This window comes from Coffea arabica, chromosome 2c (assembly GCF_036785885.1).
Source record: "Coffea arabica cultivar ET-39 chromosome 2c, Coffea Arabica ET-39 HiFi, whole genome shotgun sequence".
Classification (NCBI taxonomy): domain Eukaryota; kingdom Viridiplantae; phylum Streptophyta; class Magnoliopsida; order Gentianales; family Rubiaceae; genus Coffea; species Coffea arabica.
The window spans coordinates 70,055,616-70,077,799 of NC_092312.1; the positions used below are offsets into that span (position 1 = coordinate 70,055,616).

At 35.5% G+C, this 22,184-nt stretch overlaps 1 pseudogene; it reads left to right on the forward strand.

Moving 5' to 3' along the window:
- The first annotated feature begins 4,697 nt into the window (after positions 1-4,697).
- Positions 4,698-20,968, forward strand: LOC113724597 (chlorophyll a-b binding protein 3C, chloroplastic-like; annotated as a pseudogene).
- The last annotated feature ends 1,216 nt before the right edge of the window (positions 20,969-22,184 follow it).

Genomic DNA, 22,184 nt, shown 5'->3' on the forward strand with positions numbered 1-22,184 from the left:
TCAATAAAGACAAATAATAAAACAAATTAAAGATACAGAAGATTTACATGGTTCGGTCAAATTGACCTACGTCCACGGCGAGGAAGGAGCAATATTTCTACTATGAAGAAGAAATACAAAAACCGTAGGAAAGTAATTCCTAAGCCAAAATGGCACTTACAAAAGGTTTAGGAAATATTCCTAAACTCAAAACAAAAGAGCCTAAAATATTTGATTAAATAGGCTAGATGACTCAAGAAACTAATAGCCCATTTAATATTCTTCTGAGTGGTGCACTTATCTTCACCACCAAGGTCATATATTTATAGGCCTTGATGAGCCGTCTTCTTCTGGCTTTGTCCGATGTGGGACAAATGCCACATCCAACAAATCTCCACCTTGCGTGGTTCCAACATCGACAAATAGCAAATCTACTCCACCTTCACTACATAAGCCCTAATAGGCCTAAATCACAAACAACGAATATCAACCAAATCCAAACACTGCTTGAACTTATAAACTGGAAGAGGTTTTGTAAATATATCGGCTGGATTGTCCTTGGTATTAATTTTCTGAATAAGGAACTTTCCTTCAGCAATGATATCCCGAATGAAGTGATACTTCACATCAATGTGTTTCATCCTCTAATGATGCATCTGATCTTTAGTCAAATGTATGGCATTTTGACTATCACAATGAATAACAGTAACACTTTGATGTAGACTATACTCGCTAAATAAACTCTTCAACCACAAGGCTTTTTTGATTGCCTCGGTCACAGCCATATATTCTGCTTCTGTAGTAGACAAAGCTACGACAGGTTGTAGAGTAGCTTTCCAACTAACAGCACAACCGCCAATGCAAAATACATAGTCTGAAAGTGATCTTATCCTGTCAAGATCCCCAACGTAGTCTGAGTCTGCAAAACCAATCAAAATGTTATTATTTCTTCCAAACTCTAAACACGCATTTGAAGTACCTTGCAAGTATCTGAGAATTCATTTCACAGCCTGCCAATGTGTTTTTCCAAGACAAGACATATATCTGCTAGCAACACTAACTGCTTGTGCAATATCTAGACGAGTACAAATAATTGCATACATAATACCACCGACTGCATTGGAATAAGAAACCCATGCCATGTAATCTTTCTCTTCATCTGATTTTGGTGATTGAGCAGCAGATAGCCGAAAATGGCAAGCAAGAGGAGTAGATACTGGTTTAGCATCTTTCATGCAAAAATGTTTCAAGACTTTTTCAAGGTAATTTTTCTGAGTCAAGAACAACTTCCCTACTTGTCGATCTCGCTTGATATCCATGCCAAGAATTTTCTTAGCTGCTCCCAAATCTTTCATTTCAAATTCACTATTTAACTGCAGTTTCAAAGTGTGAATTTCTGACAAATTCTTGGCAGCAATGAGCATGTTATCAACATAAAACAGCAAATAAATGAAAGAACCATCATTTAACTTCCGAAAGTAAACACAACTATCATACATGCTCCTCAAATAACCACGACCCAACATAAAGGAATCAAACCTTTTATACCACTGTCTTGGAGACTGTTTCAATCCATATAAGGATTTCTTCAACAAGCAAACATGATCTTCCTTACCTTCAATCTCAAAACCCTGGGGTTACTTCATATAAATTTGTTCTTCAAGTTCGCCATATAAGAAAGCTATCTTAACATCGAGCTGTTCTAATTCCAAATTATACATGGCAACTAAAGTAAGCAAAACACGAATAAAGCTATGTTTAACAACAGGTGAAAACACATCATTAAAATCAACATCTTGTACCTGACTATAGCCCTTTGCAACCAATCGTACTTTATATCTTGCATCTTCAATCTCTGGAATACCTTCTTTTTTCTTAAAAACCCACTTGCAACCAACTTTTTTCTAATTTGACGGCGACTTTACAAGAACCCAAGTTCCATTCTGATGAAGAGATTCAATTTTTTCATTCATCGCAATCAACCACTTTGCAGAATCATCACAAGAAACTACTTCTGAATAGGTGGAAAGCTCACCAATTGCATCAGTTTCTTCTGCAACAGATAAAGCATATGCAACTAAATTTACATATATTTGTGGTGGTCGAATGTCTCTCCTTTGTTTATCTCTAGTTATGGAATACTCATCTTCTTCTGAACTATTTTTAACAGTAGATTCAGGTGCATCTACTGGCACTTGTTGAATAGAAGATTTGGATTGAGAAGAGCCAAAACTGCCAATATCAAGTTCCACCTGCTTCTGTGTACTATCTGTATTACCAGGACTAGAAGACTTCTTCTTGGAAGATAACATAGACAATTCATCAAAAGTAACATCTCTACTGATTACAAATTTTAGAGATTTGGGATCAGGACACCATAATCTGTATCCTTTCACCCCAAAAGCATACCCAAAAAAAATGCACTTTTTAGCCCTAAACTCCAATTTTTCATCATTCACGTGCATGTATACTGGATACCCAAAAACTTTTAAATTAGAGTAATCAGCAGGAGTACCTGACCAAACTTTTTCAGGAGTTTTGAAATCAAGAGATGCAGAAGGAGAACAGTTGACAATATAGCAGGTCATATTGATCGCCTCTGCCCAAAAGTCGTTTGTCAACCCTGCATTAGAGATCATATATCTTACTCTCTCCAAAAGTATTCTGTTCATACATTCAGCCACACCATTTTGTTAAGGCGTCATCCTGACGGTGTGATACCGAACAATTCCTTCATTTTTGTAAAATCTATCAAATTCACCTTCACAAAATTCCATGCCATTATCTGTTCTCAATCGCTTAACATGTTTTCCTGTTTGTTTCTCAATCAAAACTTTCCATTGTTTGAAAGTTAAGAAAACATTGAGAGTGTTTGGATACCCCAATTATCCCAAATAATTTTTCGCTTGCATCATAAACACATTTTTCAACCTATCTTTTTATATTTCCAATCACCTTTTTATCTCACATACATCACATCACAAAAAGTGTTACAGTAATTATTCCAAATAATATTTCAAATAATACACTATCCAAACAAACCCATTATTTTTATGCTTAAGAGAATAGACCCAAACTTTTCTTGAATATTCATCAATGAAAGTCAATATGTACCTGGCACCACTTTTAGAAGGAGCACGAGAAAGACCCCATAGATCTGAATGAATGTAATCAAGAGTACCTTTTGTCTTGTGAATTGCTGGTGAACTAAAGCTGACTCTTTTCTGCTTCCCAAAAATACAATGTTCACAGAATTCCAATGACCCGGTACTTTGTCTATAAAGAAGTCCTCTTTTGCTCAGTATGCCCAAACCTTTTTCGCTCATGTGCCCCAAACGCATATGCCATAATTTGGTGATGTCTGTATTTGACAAAGATGATATTAAAACAGCAGCAGCACCTATAACAGTAGATCCCTGCAAAATATATAGAGTACCAAATCTGTGTGCCTTCATAACAACAAGAGCACCTCGAGTGATTTTGAGAACTCCATCTCCACCTGAATACCTGCACCCAATAGACTCAAGAGTGGCCAAAGAGATGATATTTTTCTTCAAATCTTGAACATGTCTAACATTTGTGAGCGTCCTTACAATACCATCATACATTTTAATCTGGATTGTGCCTTTGCCAACAACTTTACAAGCGGCGTTGTTACCCATTAAAATAACTCCACCTTCAATTGATTCATATGTTGAAAACCAGTCCCTATTGGGACACATATGGTATGAACAATCCGAATCTAAAATTCACTCATTGTTAGACCCAAAAATATTTTCTGTTGCACAGAAAATGGTTCCATCATTCTCATCAGCTGCTATACTAGCTTCAGTGGATTCAGTATTTTTCTCAACAAATTTTTCTTTTTGCTTTTCTTTATTTTTCAATTTAAAGCAATTAGAGATAATATGGCCCTTCTTTTTACAATAGTTGCACACCACATTTTTATGTCTAGATTTGGATCTACTTTTATTTTATGTGTTTCTCTTTTCAGATCTACCCCGAACAAACAAGCCATCGGCTTGATTCCCACTAGTTTCCTCAGTAATATCCCTATCTATCTACTCTTTTGATTTTAATGCAGATTTAATTTCTCGATATGAAATTGTTTTCTTTCCATAAATCATAGTATCATGAAAATGCTTAAAAGGCTGGGGAAGAGAACACAAAAGTAATAGGGTCTGATCTTCATCATCAATTTTCGAATCTATATTCTCCAAATCTATAATAATAGAATCAAATTTATCAAGATGGGAGAGTATAAATGTACCTTCAGACATTCGAAGTAAATACAAACTCTGCTTCAGATATAGCCGATTTTCGACTGTTTTCTTCATATACAAGGTTTTCAATTTATCCCACATAACTTTGGTCGAATTCTCCGTTGCTACCTCACGCAATACCTCATCGGAGAGATTTAAGATTATGTTGGATCTGGCCTTCTTATCCATATCGGCAAAATTCGCATCCTTTACATCTTCTGGCTTTTTCTCAATTCCCTGAATTGCCAAGTCAACTCCGTCTTGAACAAGAATGGCCTCCATCTTGAGCTGCCACATCCCGAAGTTGACATTGCTGTCGAATTTTTTGACAACTGTCTTTGTTATCGTCATTGTTGCCACAAAATCTATAATTTGAAGCTTGTCTCAAAAAAACTGGTCAAACATATATGCAAGTCTCGTGAGCGGGCCCTATAGGGTGAGCGACCCCACGGATGAATGGGCCCCACAAGGTAAGTGGACCCCACGGGATGAATGGGCCCCACAAGGTGAGTGGACCCCACGGAATAAACGGACCCTACAAGATAAGCGGGCCCCACAGATAAACGGAGCCCACATGATGGACGGGCCCCACAGGATGGATAGGCCCCACCAGATGAACCTGTCTTGCAAACTATAACAAACAGCTCTAATACCAGTCTGTTAGAACTGGCCCACGAATAAACAAAATAAAATTAGAACAAAATAGGTGGTATAACTAACCATATAAAGATTAGGCGGTAGACACCAGCCATATAATATTTAGGCGGTAAAATCAACAATATAAAAGGGTTGTGCAATCCAATAAAGATAAATAATAAAGCAAATAAAAGACACAAAAGATTTACGTGATTTGGTCAAATTGACCTACGTCCATGGGCGAGGGAGGAGCAATATTTCTATTATGAAGAAAAAATACAAAAGCCGTAGGAAAGTGGTTCCTAGGCCAAAATGGCACTTACAAAAGGTTTAGGAAATATTTCTAAACTCAAAACAAGAGAATCTAAAATATTTGATTAAATATGCTAGATGACTCAAGAAACTAATAGTCCATATAATACTCTCTTGAGTGGTGCACTTATCTTCACCACCAAGGCCATATATTTATAGGCCTTGATGAGCCGTCTTCTTCTGGCTTTCTCCGATGTGGGACAAACGCCACATCCAACAATATCCTCCTACAAAATTAAACACAAGAGAAGGCAAGCAATTGGGGTGTGAGGTGCTGGAATTCCTTCAAAATTTGACCGAAGAAGCTCTTACTTGAGTTGAGGTATTTTTCCAGTTTTATTAACCATGTCAAACCCATATTTTATCGTTTAATTTTCTGGCTTTTGCTGTCTTTTATTGTTGTTGTTGTGTTGTTCAAAATTTGGGAAATGGCTTGAGCTAGATTAAGGAAAAGGAAATAATTTTTGTATATGCATGCTAGGTGTTTGAAAAAATGCCTAAATCAAAAATGAATTAAAGTACCTATTATTGTGCATATTTTTTGTTAAAATAAATGATTACAGCTAGTACAAAGCCTACAAAGTGCAAATGCTTGGTTATCCAAAATTTTGGAGTTTTTGAGCCTTAAAAACATTAGAATAATTTTCTTCATTTTTGGGGCTGTTTTGACTTAATGCATCATTTTGTTGTTGTTTACTTGTCAAACTAAGATTATAGTTGTAATGTAAAAGTTATAAAGAGGGTTTTGGCATTAATTTTATAATTTTTAGTGGTGATTATAGTGTTTTTAAAAAATAAAAAACTGGGCTGTTTTTTTTGGCATTTTGGCCACTTTCGAGTGATTTTTTGTAAACTTTAACTTCAAAAATGGATTCTACGCTAAAAATCGAGTGGGGGTGTATTTTAGTGAAATTTTGTGACCGGAAAAAATTCATCGGCCACCGGCGGCCGGGGCTTCATTTGGCCGGACAAGAAGAAGAAGAAACGGAAGGGAATGAGAAGAAAAAGAAGAAGAAAAGAAAGAAGAATTGGGCTTTTTGTTGTTTCTAGTGGGCTTCGGCTTTTTGTTGTTTCTAGTGGGCTTCTGTTTTTTCTGGTTAGGTTTAAGGTTGTATTTTGAAGCTAAGCCCAACGTTTTATTGTAGATAATCTTGTTTAAATTTTCATGGACTTATTTGTTCTATTTTTGGTAGACTAGCCTGTGTTTTCTTTTGGGTTATAGAGGGTTTGGCCCAAGCTGAATAAACCAAAAAAAAGAAAGAAGAAGCCCAGATCAGATATTTTTTCTTGCCCAAATCAGAAAAACAAAATTTTCACTTTAGCCCCTGACTTTCGATTAATTTGACTATGGCCCATGATATTTTGAATTTCTTTCACTTAGTTCCTTAAAGTAATTGCATTTTGGTCCTTGAATTTTATCTTTTATTTAATTTTGACTCCTAAACTTTAGAAAAATTATATTTTTAACCTCAAAAGTTTTTCAATCTTTGAATTCAGTACCTAGTGAATTTTGACTCTCTCTATTATAATTGTTTCTTTTCTTTAATAGCTAATTATATTACCTTTGAATATATTTAACTTGTAATTTTTAAATGTTCTTAAATTCCTTTATGTTTGATATATTAATGTGAATTTAGTATTTTTAAAGACAAAGAAAAGAAAAAATAGATTATCATATATACCTTTTCCTTTCGTGTAGAATAAAAAAAAAGATTCGAAAGATAAAAAAGATAAATAAATTCATTTATTTCCTTCTACACTCCTTGCGTTTATTCTATATATTTACTTAGATATTTAAATATAGATATATAGATACTTAGATCTATACTAAGAATTTAAAATTGAATTAAATGTATAATAAAATACAAATTTTAAATTCATAAGAATTATAATTATTATAAGATATCTTTATTTATAAATAATAATAACAGGTACAAATAATAAATCGAGGCACCCATTCTAGGCTAATTTCTCAGAATATACCAAAAAAAAAAAGTCAGTCAAATGTATGTCTGACAAGGGGTATGTACAAAAACTATACCTGCCATGCTTATTGGGCACGACAGGAAATAATTTTTTTTAATCGCTACTACCTGCAGCGCCTGCAATTTTTTTTTAAAAAAAGTCAGCCGCTATCATGCTGACTGTGCACGGTAGCGACTAAAAACTGTGGACTATGTCGGCCGCTACCATGCTGACTGACTTTTAAAAAATAAAAATTGGAGAAAGAAAAAACGCAATAAAAGAGATTCCTTCTTACGGCGCCCTTGCCTTTTAATTGATTAGGGGAAGCCCTTCCCCCTCCTCTTTAAAGCTATCTCGCAAGAGACCCATTCCCTCAAAGGAGATTCGTTGCCTTTTAGTAAAAGTAGTTCAAAAAAAGGATTCGCGAAGTCCAAAAAGTAAAAAAGCAGGAGGCGTAGCGGCAAAAAAAAAAAGGGCAAGCAGGAAAGCTTGTCTTTACTATGAGTGCACAACCCTCCCTACCCCGAAGCATCTTAAACATCCTGGTTTCGGGAACCTCTTTTTCTTAAATATAGCGAAGGAGTAGCCCGGCTTTCTATAGATTGGGACTCTCGGTGAATAGATGCAAGGAGATAGACTGACCATCAACGCTTTGAGAAATATGCCTTTACTTTACACTTGCCATAATATCTTATTGGGAGGGCTATCAGCATTAGGCGGGCGAAAAAGAAAATTTATAGGATGGGCACACATTCACGCATATGTAGGCACTCCATGTATATGTTGATAATGCAGTTGAATATAAGTTATAGACTGTGTGATTTTGTGACTTATTTTCATGCAATACGAAGTTCATTTCGCAAGTTTTCATCAAAAATTGATTAATTTTTGTTTTTCAAATAGACAACAAAACCAACGCTAGTTTTTGTTTGGTTTTATCTCTAAATTAGTAAACCATTATCAAATTGCTCTTTTTTTTCCTTTCTTTTATTTTGGATATACTTAAACTAACAAATATATATATTTTTAAAAAGACTCTCACTTAGGGGTTAGTTTCTTAGAATATAGCCAGAAAAAAAAAGGTCAACTGTGCACAGCTCTGATATAACTCTCGTGTAAAACTATATCTACGTTAGTATGATTTTTGTCTATAACATGCTATGGATTAATTTGTTAAAAGAAAATTTAAAAAAGAATGTTTTAAGAGTTAAATTATTAAAAAGTAACATTTTAAAAGTTAAATATCTTACATTAGTGAGCATGTTTTATTGAATATAGTTTACAAACATTTATTTTTTTACAAAAATTATATTTTTTGTGAACATTTGCCTTAATCATCTGTTTATTTTAGGGTAAAATACAAGAAACCCCCTTGTGGTTTCGTGAAAAGATACTTTACCCCTTATCATTTAGAAACATCCACATAAACACCATAAACTTCATAATTAAAGTGGAAATTGACCTGTAACCGAGTATACAATCTAGCAACGATGGGTATTCACAATATCCTTCAAAAGAGGAAAAAAAAAGCCATACTTTTTTCCATTGACCAAGGGGATGTTAGGGTGAGATGACCGGTCTTGAAGTCATGCCTCAAGTCAGAGGATATGGAAACTATAGATTTTATAAGCCCACAACCAATAAGCCCTGTAACTACGCCATTATCTTTTCCAGCCAAGGCAGCGAGCACAAAGAGGGCTTTCTTCCCATAAGCATAAGCATTGCAGAAACTTAGTGATGGAGAAAGCAAGTAGGCAACGAGAACAAAGTGCCACTTCAGCTGTGGAAAAGCCGTAAAAATCGCCCCATCAACATCAGAGCTGTTGGGGAAAATCGGGTAATTTTTCACTCAAAAATACAACTAATGATTAAACCGATTCAGTAATTCTTAGGAAAGATTGTCGAAACAATCTCCTTAGACAGAATTACCATTCCAAATTCCCAGGAAAGGCTGGAGGGGTCACAAGCGGTTCCACTTAAAATCCAGTCTCGTAGATAGAATTTACGTGCATGGTGTATTATCACAACTAGACCCATGCATACATAAATATTACGTACACACGAATAAGAAAATACACCCAAATGAATCGTATAAAACACTATAAATAAACCCGACAAATATAGACAAATATATTGAATACTATACTACAATAGAAAAGAAACTAATAAATAAATGTGGAACAAATAAAAAGAGATAAGGAAAGAACACACCCGAAAAATTGATAACGGAGTTCGGCAAATTTTGCCTAATCTCCGAGCACCACTCAAGCAGCCTGCTCTTATAATTTAGGAGAAGAAAGATTTACAAAAGAATTAAAAAATTCTTTTTGGGTAATTCTTTTGTTGGTGTTTTTGGTACATTTCAATTGGGAGGACTGGAGAGCTATTTATAGCTCTCAAGCCAAATTCTACCAATAATCCCACCAATATGGGATTAGAATTGTGCCAAAGAGAAGTCAACAATGTTGGCTTCCAAATTCAAGAATTGAGGCTGCCAACATTTGTTGAAATTCAATAAATCTCCACCTTGGCATAATTTCTAATCCCACCCAAAAATACAAACCTTCTCCTTCAAACAAAAAATCAAACGGTCCTTGTGGTGCTTCCAAATTTGCGTCCTCAGGCGCCAACTCAAATGTGCAGGATGTTAACCAAGTTTAGACAATGTTCAAACTTGACTCTTGTAACCACCTTGGTCAGCATATTTGCGGGATTCTCTGTAGTTCGAATCTTCTGGAGAAAAATGTCCTCTTCTTCGAGAATTTTTCGCACAAAGTGATAGCGAACATCAATATACTTCGTTCTTACGTGCAAGACCTGATTCTTTGCTAAGTGAATAGTACTCTGACTGTCACAAAACACGTCAATGTGTTTTTGACCAACTCCCAAGTTTTCAAGCAATCCTTGAAGTCAAATTGCCTCCTTCACAGCTTCTGTAATCACCATATACTCTGCCTCCGTTGTAGACAAAGCCACCGTTAACTGCAAAATAGACTTCCAACTAACTGGCGCCTTAGTAAACGTGAACAAGTAGCCAGTTGTAGAACGTCGCTTATCCAAATCACCTGCATAGTCAGAATCACAATATCCAACTACACATTGACCAAGTGATTTATCCTGCTCAAATACTAATCCAACATCTACGGTATTTTGGATATACCGTAGAATCCATTTCACAGCTTGCCAATGACCTTTGCCCGGATCATGCATAAACCTGCTTACCACGCCAACTGCCTGTGAAATGTCTGGTCTCGTACACACCATTGCATACATCAAACTACCAACTGCATTAGCATACGGGACTTTTGCCATGTATACTCTCTCTTCATCCGTTTTTGGAGATAATAGGCTGCTAAGTTTCAAATGAGGAGCAAGCGGAGTACTTACATGTTTTGAATTTTCATTCATACCAAAACGTTGTAGTATCTTGTTCAAATACTGCTTCTGTGTCAGACAAAATTTGCCTCTCGTTCTATCCCTGCTTATCTCCATGCCGAGAATTTTCTTGGTTTCTTCCAAATCCTTCATCTCGAACTCTTTACTCAACTGAACCTTCAATTTGTCAATTTCAACTTGGTTCTTTGATGCTATCAGCATATCATCAACGTACAAGAGTGAGTAGATATAGGACTCATCTCGTAACTTGCGCAAATACACACAGTGATCGTATTTGCTTCTTGTGTACTTCTGGCCCATCATGAACTGGTCAAATCATTTGTACCATTGTCTCGATGATTGTTTCAATCCATACAACGATTTGCTCAGCTTACAAACCCAATTTTCTTTTCCACCAACTTTAAATCCATCTGGTTGAGACATATAGATTTCCTCCTTTAAGTCACCGTGTAGGAACGCGGTCTTCACATCAAGTTGAGCTAGCTCCAAATTCAACTGCGCTACCAAACCCAACAAAATTCTAATAGAGGAATGTTTAACAACTGGAGAAAATACCTCACTATAATCAACTCCCTCCTTCTAAGCGTAGCTTTTAGCCACCAATCTTGCCTTGTAGTGAACATCATTTGTATCCAATTGCCTTCTTGCCCTTCGGTAGTTGTGTCAACTTCCACGTCTTGTTCTTCTGAAAAGATTGCATCTCTTCTTCCATAGCATCTTTCCATCTATCATTTTCTGTGCTTCGAATTGCTTCAGAAAATGTGGATGGAACATCATCAACAACTGGAAGTGCATAGGCCACAATGTCAACAAAACGAGCAGGTTTATGAATTTATCGTTTTGCCCTATTGATAGCAATTGACTCTTGCTGCTGTTGAGATTCTTGGGTTCAAATCTCTTCCTCATTTAACTCCTCTTCTGCCATGGGAGAGTCACTGATGGTACTGTTTGCTGGACTCACCATTATTTGTTCAAACTCCACCTGTTTTGGCGTACACTCCACTATTTTGGCGTACCACTGGTCCCATCTTGTGTTACCTTATTCAACATGACAGATTCGTCAAAGGTAACATCCCTGCTGATAATGGTCTTCTTTGCTTCTAGACACCACAACCGGTATCCCTTAACTCCAACATTAAACCCATAAAGAGAGCTTTCTTTGCACGTTGATCCAATTTTGATTCATTTATATGATAATATGCAGTAGAACCAAAAATACGCAAAGAATCATAATATGTTGCAGGTTTTTCAGACCATACCTCTAATGGAGTCTTGCCATCGATTGCAGATGATGGCAAGCGATTGACGAGATGTTGAGCGTATGTCACAGCCTCAGCCCAAAACTTTCTGTCTAACCCAGCATTAGACAGTATACAACGTACTTTCTCCACTAGTGTCTTGTTTATACGCTCTGACACCCAATTCTGCTCCGGTGTTTTTTTAACTGTGAAGTGCCGACCTATGCCACATTCTTGGCATATCTTCTGGAAGAGATCACTCTTGTATTCTCTACCGTTGTCTGTTCGGAGGATCTTAATCTTTCTTCCGGTCTGATTTTCAATCTGAGCTTTCCATTTAAGGAAAATCCCTAACACCTCATCTTTGCTCTTCATAGTAAACACCCAAACTCTTTTGGAAAAATCATCAATAAAAATGACAAAATAATACCTGCCACCAAGAGATGGAGTCTTGGCAGGTCCCCATACATCTGAGTGCACATAATCCAAAATACCCTTGGTATTATGGATACCAGTGCCAAATTTCACTCTTCTTTGTTTTCCCAAAACACAATGCTCACAAAATTCTAATTTGCAAACTTTCGTACCTTTCAATTATCCTTGTTTGGCAAGATTTTGCAAGGATTTTTCACCAGCATGTCCCAATCGTATGTGCCACAACTTTGTTGCCTCCACATCCTTCTTGCTACTGGAAGATGTTGCTGCTGCTGCTGCCCCAATAACTGTACTATCTTGGTAATAATACAGATTATTCTTTCTCATACCTTTCAACATCACAAGTGCTCCCGAAGTTACTTTAAAAATTTCATCTCGCATTTTCACTTCGAGGCCTTTTGACTCCAAGAGTCCCAAGGAGATGAGATTTCTCTTCAAATTCGGCACGTACTGAACATTCTTCAAGATTCTAGTGGATCTATCATGATTACGCAGTTTGATTGAACCTATCCCACCTGTTTTACATAGATTGTCATTTCCCATGTACACTACTCCATCATCAAGTTCTTCAAATTCAAAGAACCACTCCCGCATGGGAGACATATGGTAGGTATAAGTTGAATCCAAAATCCACTCATCTAGATGGGATGGTAAAGGTGATACCATCAAAGAGAAATCTGATTCCGCATCACTTTTGCACTCTGCAACATTTATGTCTTGCAGAACTTTCCATTTATTCTTCAACTTTGGACAGTTTTTCTTCCAGTGCCATTTCTCACGATAGAAAGCACATTCATCTTTGGCAACTCTACTTTTCGATTTGGACCTTCTTCTTCTCCCCTTTGATTGGCTTTGTTGACGACCTCTTGCCACTAACGCTTCATCTGTTGTAGCTACTTTATTCTTTTATTTTATCCTGTTTTCTCAATTCATGACTATACAAAGCAGAATATACATCATCTAAAGACACATTTTCCTTCTCATGAAGTAACGTAGTTTTCAAATGTTTAAATTCATCAGGAAGGGACGACAACAACATCAAAGCCAAATCTTCATCTTCAAATTTCACATCTAAATTTAACAGGTCTGCTACTAACTGATTAAATATAGTGATGTGTTCATTCATAATAGTACCTGGTTGGTAATCGAATCGGAACAATCTTTTCTTCATTAGGAGTTTATTCTGACCACTCTTCTTCAGAAATTTCTCCTCCAATGCCCTCAACAATTTTCATGCAGAAGTCTCGTTCTTGAAAGTATACTTTTGCTCTTTGGACAAACACAATCGAATAGTTCCGCATGCCAACTGATTTATGGTACTCCACTCCTTCTCTTCTATGTCATCTGATTTCTTTTTTTCAATAGCAATGTCAAGACCCTATTGGAAAAGGGAATCCATGACCTCACCTTGTCATATGCCGAAATGGCCAGTACCGTCAAATGTCTCCACCGCCACCTTCAAACTTGACATTGGAATCCTTGACCATGTAGACGAGAAAGCCGATGCCCCAGATATAATTCTTGACGTGGAATTGTCAGATGCCATTACAGACTCAAATGATAGCATTCAATATAACAAACTACAAACAAGCCAAAGGACGAACCTTCGGCTCTGATACCATTTGTTGGGGAAAATCGAGTAATTTTTCACTCAAAAATACAACTAGTGATTAAACCGATTCAATAATTTTCGGGAAAGATAGTCGAAACAATCTCCTTAGACAAAATTACCATTCCAAGTAAATTCCCAGGAAAGTCTGGAGGGGTTACAAGCGGTCCCACTTAAAACCCAGTCTCCTAGACAGAATTTACCTGTACGGTGTATTATTACAACTAGACCCGCATATACATAAATATTACGTACACACAAATAAGAAAATACACCCAAATGAATCATATAAAACACTACAAAAAAATCCGACAAATATAGACAAATATATTGAATACTATACTACAATAGAAAAGAAACTAATAAATAAATGCGGAACAAATAAAAAGAGATAAGGAAAGAACGCACCCGAAAAATTGATAACGGAGTTCTGCAAATTTTGCCTAATCTCCGAGCACCACTCAAGCAGCCTGCTCTTATAATTTAGGAGAAGAAAAATTTACAAAAGAATTACAAAATCCTTTTTGGGTAATTCTTTTGTTGGTGTTTTTGATATATTTCAATTGGAAGGACTTGAGAGCTATTTATAGCTCTCAAGCCAAGCTTCTACCAATAATCCCACCGATGTGGGATTAGAATTGTGCCAAAGAGAAGTCAACAATGTTGGCTTCCAAATTCAAGAATTGAGGCTGCCAACATTTGTTGAAATTCAACAAGAGCGACTTGGTGAAGGAAGAGTTACCATGAGAAAAACTGTAGTAAAACCAAAACCACTATCAGGGAGTCCGTGGTATGGTCCAGACAGAGTTCTATACTTAGGCCCCTTATCTGGCTCACCGTTGTCTTACCTTACCGGAGAATTCCCTGGTGATTATGGTGGGATACAGTCGGCCTCTCAGCTAATCCCGAGACATTTGCCAAGAACCGTGAGCTAGAAGTTATTCATTCAAGATGGGCTATGCTTGGAACACTTGGTTGTGTTTTTCCTGAGCTTTTATCAAGAAATGGTGTCAAGTTTAGAGAAGCAGTTTGGTTCAAAGCTGGTTCACAAATTTTCAGTGAAGGTGGGCTTGATTATTTAGATAACCCAAGCTTAATTCATGCACAGAGTGTTTTAGCCATCTAGGTTTCACAAGTTGTCTTAATGGGGCCTGTGGAGGGCTACAAATTGCCGGAGGACGGCTTGGGGAGGTGACCGATCCTTTTTATCCTGGAGAGAGCTTTGGTCCTCTTGGATTGGCAGATGATCCTGAGGCTTTTGCTGAGCTTAAAGTCAAGGAAATCAAGAATGGTAGGTTTGTAGACACCAAATTTTTGTCACATTTCAATATTTTCTTGATTATTTTCTATTTAATGAGTTATTTATTTTCTTACATTTTAATGTGCATTTTTCTCATTTTTGCAGGTTTGTTTTGAAAAAAAAAGGAAGAAGAAGAAAATAAAAAGAAAAAAATTGATCTTTGTAAAAATAATAAAAAATATAAAGTAGAGGTCATCATGATGCCACCACAATCATGTCTTTTGACCGAAGCAGCAACGAAACAAATAAGGAGAGAGGCTCCAATTTTGCAGTTAAGTCCCTGGCTCATCTCTCTCGGCCCTGACTCTCTCATTTCTCTCTGGCTGGAGCTCCCAACGAAAAAGACAGATAAAAGAGAGCAAAAGAAAAATTGCTCCAGAGGTCTTCGGGATCAAGGAGCAGAAGAAAAGAAAAAATAAAGGCCTCACTCTCTCCTTCTCTGATTGGGGATGGCAGAGAAAAAAATGCAGAGGAAAGCAAAAGAAAAACACTCCTCACTCTCTCCCTTCCTCGGATTTGGGCAGCGAAAAGAAACATGAAAGAAGAAAAAATTTGCGGAGGAAGTCCCTGGCTCCTCTCTCTCAGACTCCACACTCCCTCAATTCATTCTCTCCCTCTCTCAGCTTCCAGACAGCCAGAAGAAAACACAGGAGAAGAAGAAAAAAAGGCTCCCTCCTATTTTCTCAAAAATTCAACACACTTGCACAACCAAAAGGGAGACAACAACTGGACAATTAGAGCTGGAAATTACGTCAAAACTTCAGCCAAGAGAATACAAACTTCATTGAGGTATTTCTTTTCCCTTTTTCAGCTTTTCCTTTTTTTTTTTTTGTAATTAACTAGATTGAATGTATGTGTGGTTGCTTGCTCGTTGTTTTATTTCGCTAGTTTTGTTGTTGTTGTATGGATAAAAAATTTGGGAATGTCATAAACTAGATTAATGGACAGAGACGTAATTTTTGTGTATGTATGTTAATTGTTTTAAAAAAATGCCAAAAAAATGAAGAGTTGAATTAAATTGGATTATTTTGCTAATTTTGGTCATGTTGGATTGTAGAAATCACAAGTAGTATCTTGGTATGAATTTTACTATTTTTAGTGGTGATTGTAATGTGTTTAAAAATAAAATTTGTGGCTGTAATTTGACAATTTCGACATTTTGGATTCATTTTTTGTAAAAATTAAGTTGGGAGATGGAATTTACGCGAAAAATCGAGTGAGAGTATGTATTTTGATAATTTTTTCTGACCAGAAAAATCACCGACGAACGGCGACTAGTGGTGGTTGTCACCACTGGCAGCCATGAAGAAGCTTCGGAAGTTGCAGGAAGAAGAATGAAGAAGAAAGCTTCTATTCTGATTTGCATGAGTTTTTTAAAAAAATTTCGTTTTGGTCCTTAAACTTTTGCATAATTTCTCTATAGCCCGAAAACTTTTACAGTCGAACCATTTCTGCCCCCATTGAGATCTAATCCTCTTTTTCATATTTCAAATCCATTTTTGAGCAAATAATTTCTGGGATTTAGAGTATAATCAGTCCTTCATAAATTTTAGAAGATTTTTATATTGTTGGATTTAGTTAAAATAGTTGGAGGGTTGGATTGAAGTTTGTTTGATTGGATTTTGGCATAAAAATCTGGCCTATTTTGCTTGGGTTTTAGAAACAGGTTGTTGGCTTGCTTTTCTGGGTTTGTAGCTTGGACCTGGAGGTCCAAAGCCTGTCCTTTTGGTTGAGCTTGATTGGTGAAAAATATTGGCTGGCCTGCTCGTTTTCTTTGAACTTTACTTGGGCTGAGTTGATTTTAACTCGAAGAAGAAATAAAGAATGGCCCAGTGGCCCAATTCCTTTAGTGATCTGGTGATGAATTTGTAGAATAGTCCCTATACTTTTAAATAATTGTTAGATAGCCCTAAATACTTTAGATTTCTTTTAATTAAGTCCCAAATATAATTGCAAATAAGTCCCTAAACTTTATTTTTCTTTAATTTTGACCATGGATTTTTGTGATAACTATAATTTGACCTCAAAACTTACTTACTTTTTGCAATTAGGTCCCTAACAGATTTGATTGCTTAAATAGAAGTTGTTTTTCTTCTTTAATTATTGATTACACTTCATTTAAGTGCTTCAATTGATTGATTTCATGTTTAATTCCATTTGTTATGATTTATTTGTTAATTAAATTGGTGCCTTGATGATTTTTGTTAATTTTGGAGTTAAATAGGTAAAACCAAACCCAATTAGCTACTACTTCAAGGGAGGTATCTTCTTGTTTTATTTTAAATTCTCTTATGTGCTCGTATGTGTTTATGTGTGAATTCGCATGTTTTGAGTGATTTTCTTTTAGTTGTTTGGTTTTATTCGTTTTAAGTTTCATATATTTAATGTAATTTTGATGATTATTTGGAAGACAATTAAATGCCAAATTGTAATAGTGAGGTTATTACTTTATTTCATTTCTTCCCCTTTTAGATTGTAGTTAGAGCCCCAAATATAATAGTTAGGTCTTTATTCGTTTTTATTTGTTTATGTGTTTGCATGTTTATGTGTTATATGCTTTATCCGCTTTCCTTAGAATTTTTGCATCTAAATATTATGTCTACGCGTTACGTGCTATGTGCTCTTATGTGTTTATTTGTTTTAATTTATGCCTTATTTGTTTTATTATGTATTAGTAATGCATGACGTCACCACATTAGTCTAACGCTAGTTGTGATTTCTCCCTCTGCCCACTTGCTAGTCCAATTGCTTGAACTAACTTATTCCACAATTTCGTAAATGAAATGCAATTCTAAATGATATGATTAACACATATAGAGGGTAGGGGATAGTGGATAATATAATAGAAAATATCATACAAATGAGAAAATATCCTAAAAATAAAAATATGCATGAAAATGTAATGGATATCATACAAAAGATGAATCTAATGCGTAAACTATCTAAGGGTCTAGCGTTGGACTAACCTATTTCTAAAGAACCTTACTAGCATTGGACTAGCAAGTGGGCGGAGGGAGAAATCACAACTAGCGTTGGACTAGTGTGGTGACGTCATGTATTACTAATACATAATAAAACAAATAAAGCATAAATTAAAATAAATAAACACATAAGAGCACATAGCACATAACATGTAGACATAATATCTAGATGCAAAAATTCTAAAGAAAGCGGATAAAGCATATAACACATAAGCATGCAAGCACATAAACAAATAAAAATGAATAAAGACCTAACTATTACATTTGGAGCCCTAAATACAATCTAAAGGGGGAAGAAATGGAATAAAGTGATAACCTTACTATTACAATTTGGCATTTAATTGTCTCCCAAATAATCATCAAAATTAAATTAAATATATGAAACTTAAAACGAATAAAACCAAACAACTAAAAGAAAATCACTCAAAACATGCAAATTCACACATAAACACATACGAGCACATAAGAGAATTTAAAATAAAACAAGAAGATATCTCCCTTGAAGTAGTAGCTAATTGGGTTTGGTTTTACCTATTTAACTCCAAAATTAACAAAAATCATCAAGGCATCAATTTAATTAACAAATAAATCATAACAAATGGAATTAAACATGAAATCAATCAATTGAAGCACTTAAATGAAGTGTAATCAATAATTAAAGAAGAAAAACAACTTCTATTTAAGCAATCAAATCTGTTAGGGACCTAATTGCAAAAAGTAAGTAAGTTTTGAGGTCAAATTATAGTTATCACAAAAATTCATGGTCAAAATTAAAGAAAAATAAAGTTTAGGGACTTATTTGCAATTATATTAGGGACTTAATTGAAAGAAATAAAAAATATTTAGGGCCATATAACAATTATTCAAAAGTACAAGGATTGTTCTGCAAATTCATCACCAGATCACTTAAGGAATTGGGCCACTGAGCCATTCTTTATTTCTTCTTCGGGTTAAAATCAACTCAGCCCAAGTAAAGTTCAAAGAAAACTAGCAGGCCAGCCAATATTTTTCACCAATCAAGCTCAATCAAAAGGACAGGCTTTGGACCTCCAGGTCCAAACTACAAACCCAGAAAAGCAAGCCAACAACCTGTTTCTAAAACCCAAGCAAAATAGGCCAGATTTTTATGCCAAAATCCAACCAAACAAACTTCAATCCAACCCTACAACTATTTTTACTAAATCCAATAATATAAAAATCTTCTAAAACTTATTAAAGACTGATTATACTCTAAATCCCAGAAATTATTTGCTCAAAAATGGATTTGAAATATGAAAAAGAGGATTAGATCTCAATGGGGGCAGAAATGGTTCGACTATAAAAGTTTTCGGGCTATAGTGAAATTATGTAAAAGTTGAAGGACCAAAACAAAATTTTTAAAAAAACTCATGCAAATCAGAATAGAAGCTTTCTTCTTCATTCTTCTTCCTGCAACTTCTAAAGCTTCTTCATGGCTGCCAGCGGTAACAGACCACCACTAGTCACCGATCGCCGACGATTTTTCCGGTCACAAAAAATTATCAAAATACACACCCCCACTTGATTTTTTACATAGATTTCATTTCTGAACTTAGTTTTTACAAAAACTGAATAAAAAATGTCGAAATTTCCAAATTACAGCGACAATTTTTATTTTTAAACACACTACAATCACCACTAAAAATAGTAAAATTCATACCAAGATACTACTTGTGATTTCTACAATCCAACATGACCAAAATTAGCAGAATAATCCAATTTAATTCAACTCTTCATTTTTTTTGGCATTTTTTTAAAACAATTAACATACATACACAAAAATTACGTCTTTGTCCATTAATCTAGTTTATGACATTTGCAAATTTTTTACCCATACAACAACAACAAAACCAGCAAAATAAAACAACGAGCAAGCAACCACACATACATTCAATCTAGTTAATTATATATATATATATAAAAGAAAAGTTGGAAAAAAGAGAAAAGAAATACCTCAATGAAGTTTGTATTCTCTTGGCTGAAGTTTTGATGTAATTTCCAGCTCCAATTGTCCAGTTGTTGCCTCCCTTTTTGCTGTGCAAGTGTGTTGAATTTTTGAGAAAATACGAGAGAGCCTTTTTTCTTCTTCTCCTATGTTTTCTTTTGGCTGTCTGGAAGCTGAGAGAGGGAGAGAATGAATTGAGGGAGTGTGGAGTCCGAGAGAAAGGAGCCAGGGACTTCCTCTGCAAATTTTTTCTTCTTTTCTGTTTCTTTTCGCTGCCCAAATCCGAGGGAGGGAGAGAGTGAGGAGCGTTTTTCTTTTGCTTTCCTCTGCATTTTTTTCTCTGCCGTCCCCAACCAGAGAGGGAGAGAGTGAGGCCTTTATTTTTTCTCTTCTTCTACCCCTTGAGCCCCAGGACCTCTGGAGCAATTTTTCTTCTGCCCCTCTTTTATCTGTCTTTTTCGTTAGGAGCTCCAGCTAGAGAGAATTGAGAGAGTCAGGGCTGAGAGAGATGAGCCAGGGACTTAACTGCAAAATTGGAGCCTCTCTCCTTATTTGTTCCGCTGTTGCTTCGGTCAAAAGGCATGATTGTGGTGGCATCATGATGATCAAGGTCATCATGATGTCTCCACTATTTTTTTTTTTTACAAAAATCAATTTTTTTCTTTTTATTTTCTTCTTCTTCCTTTTTTTTTTCAAAACAAACCTGCAAAAATGAGAAAAATGCACATTAAAATGCAAGAAAATATTAAAATGTGACAAAATTTTGATGTCTACAAGGTTGGCTATGTTTTCCATGTTTGGTTTCTTTGTTTAGGCTATTGTAACTGGAAAAGGACCTTTGGAAAACATAGTTGATCACTTTGCTAATCCAGTGAAAGTGGTTGAAAATTGATGTCTACAATATAAAGTTAGACGAGGGTATTCGACTTGCTGCCGGTAACTCAGCCGGTTCAGAAGGTAATTTTCACTTTAGTTATAAAATTTATGGTGTTTATGTGGAAGTTTTTGAACAATAGGAGGTAAGGTGTTTTTTCGCGAAACCACAAGGGAGTTCCTTGTATTTTACCCTTTATTTTATATACATTACATTGTTATAGAATATCCCCTTTTGATTGAACACTAGATAGGAGAGGATTTTGAAGGTTTAAAATCAACAGATAGGGGGTTTAAATCTTACAAAAAAATAATACGGTATTGCGATTTTTAACTTTATTTTTGTTTGGTACGAAGCGAAAGGAATGTCATTTATTATTACATTAGATATCAATGGATGCAAAATAAGAAATCTGTCTTGATTTTTGCTTTAAATTCTAACTAAAACAGTAAAATAGAAATTTGCCTTGATTAGCGCTTTAGAATTTTTTTGTTTTCTCTTCAGCTATCAAATTGATAAAAAAAACTTCATAAATATTGTAAATGGGCTGTTTATTTATAAAAATCTTATAAATAATATTTATAAGTATTATAAATAATACGAGTCCATATCTTCATGTTTGCGGTAGGAGCATATTTGTGTTTATAGCTATCCAACTGATATTAAATTTGGAATAACAAGTGACGTAATAAAAAATTTGTGCCTAGCATTTAATGTTTAGGAACGCAAGGAGATAGGTAGGATTTTGCAATTTTGCATTTAAGGTTCAGGATTTAAATAATTAGGATTTAGGGAAAAATGAAATTAAACGTAGATGAAATTTAAACTTAAGGAAAGTACTATTCAAATAATAACTACCTAACATATACAACCATTAACAAAATCAATGTTTAGGGCGCATGTTGCCCTTGCTCTTGCCCTTGCCCTTACCCTTGCCCTTACTATTATCATGCGGCGTTGTGGAAGGGTAACAAAATTTCTTCGATCGTCGTCTTTGATGCTCACCAAGAACGACACTAGAATGATTCAAATAATCATGGGTCGGCATATCATCCATGGAAGCACTATCAGGGTCAATGTCAGCCGTCGAAAACGAATCGGAAGTATCATTGGTTCCATAATCATTCGTAGAACGAAAGGTGACAAAATCTCCAGTTGATACATGACCAATTTGGTTGGCCGGTAGATAGAAATACCGATGGCTATCTGAAACTGTAATAATCAGGAAGTTCGA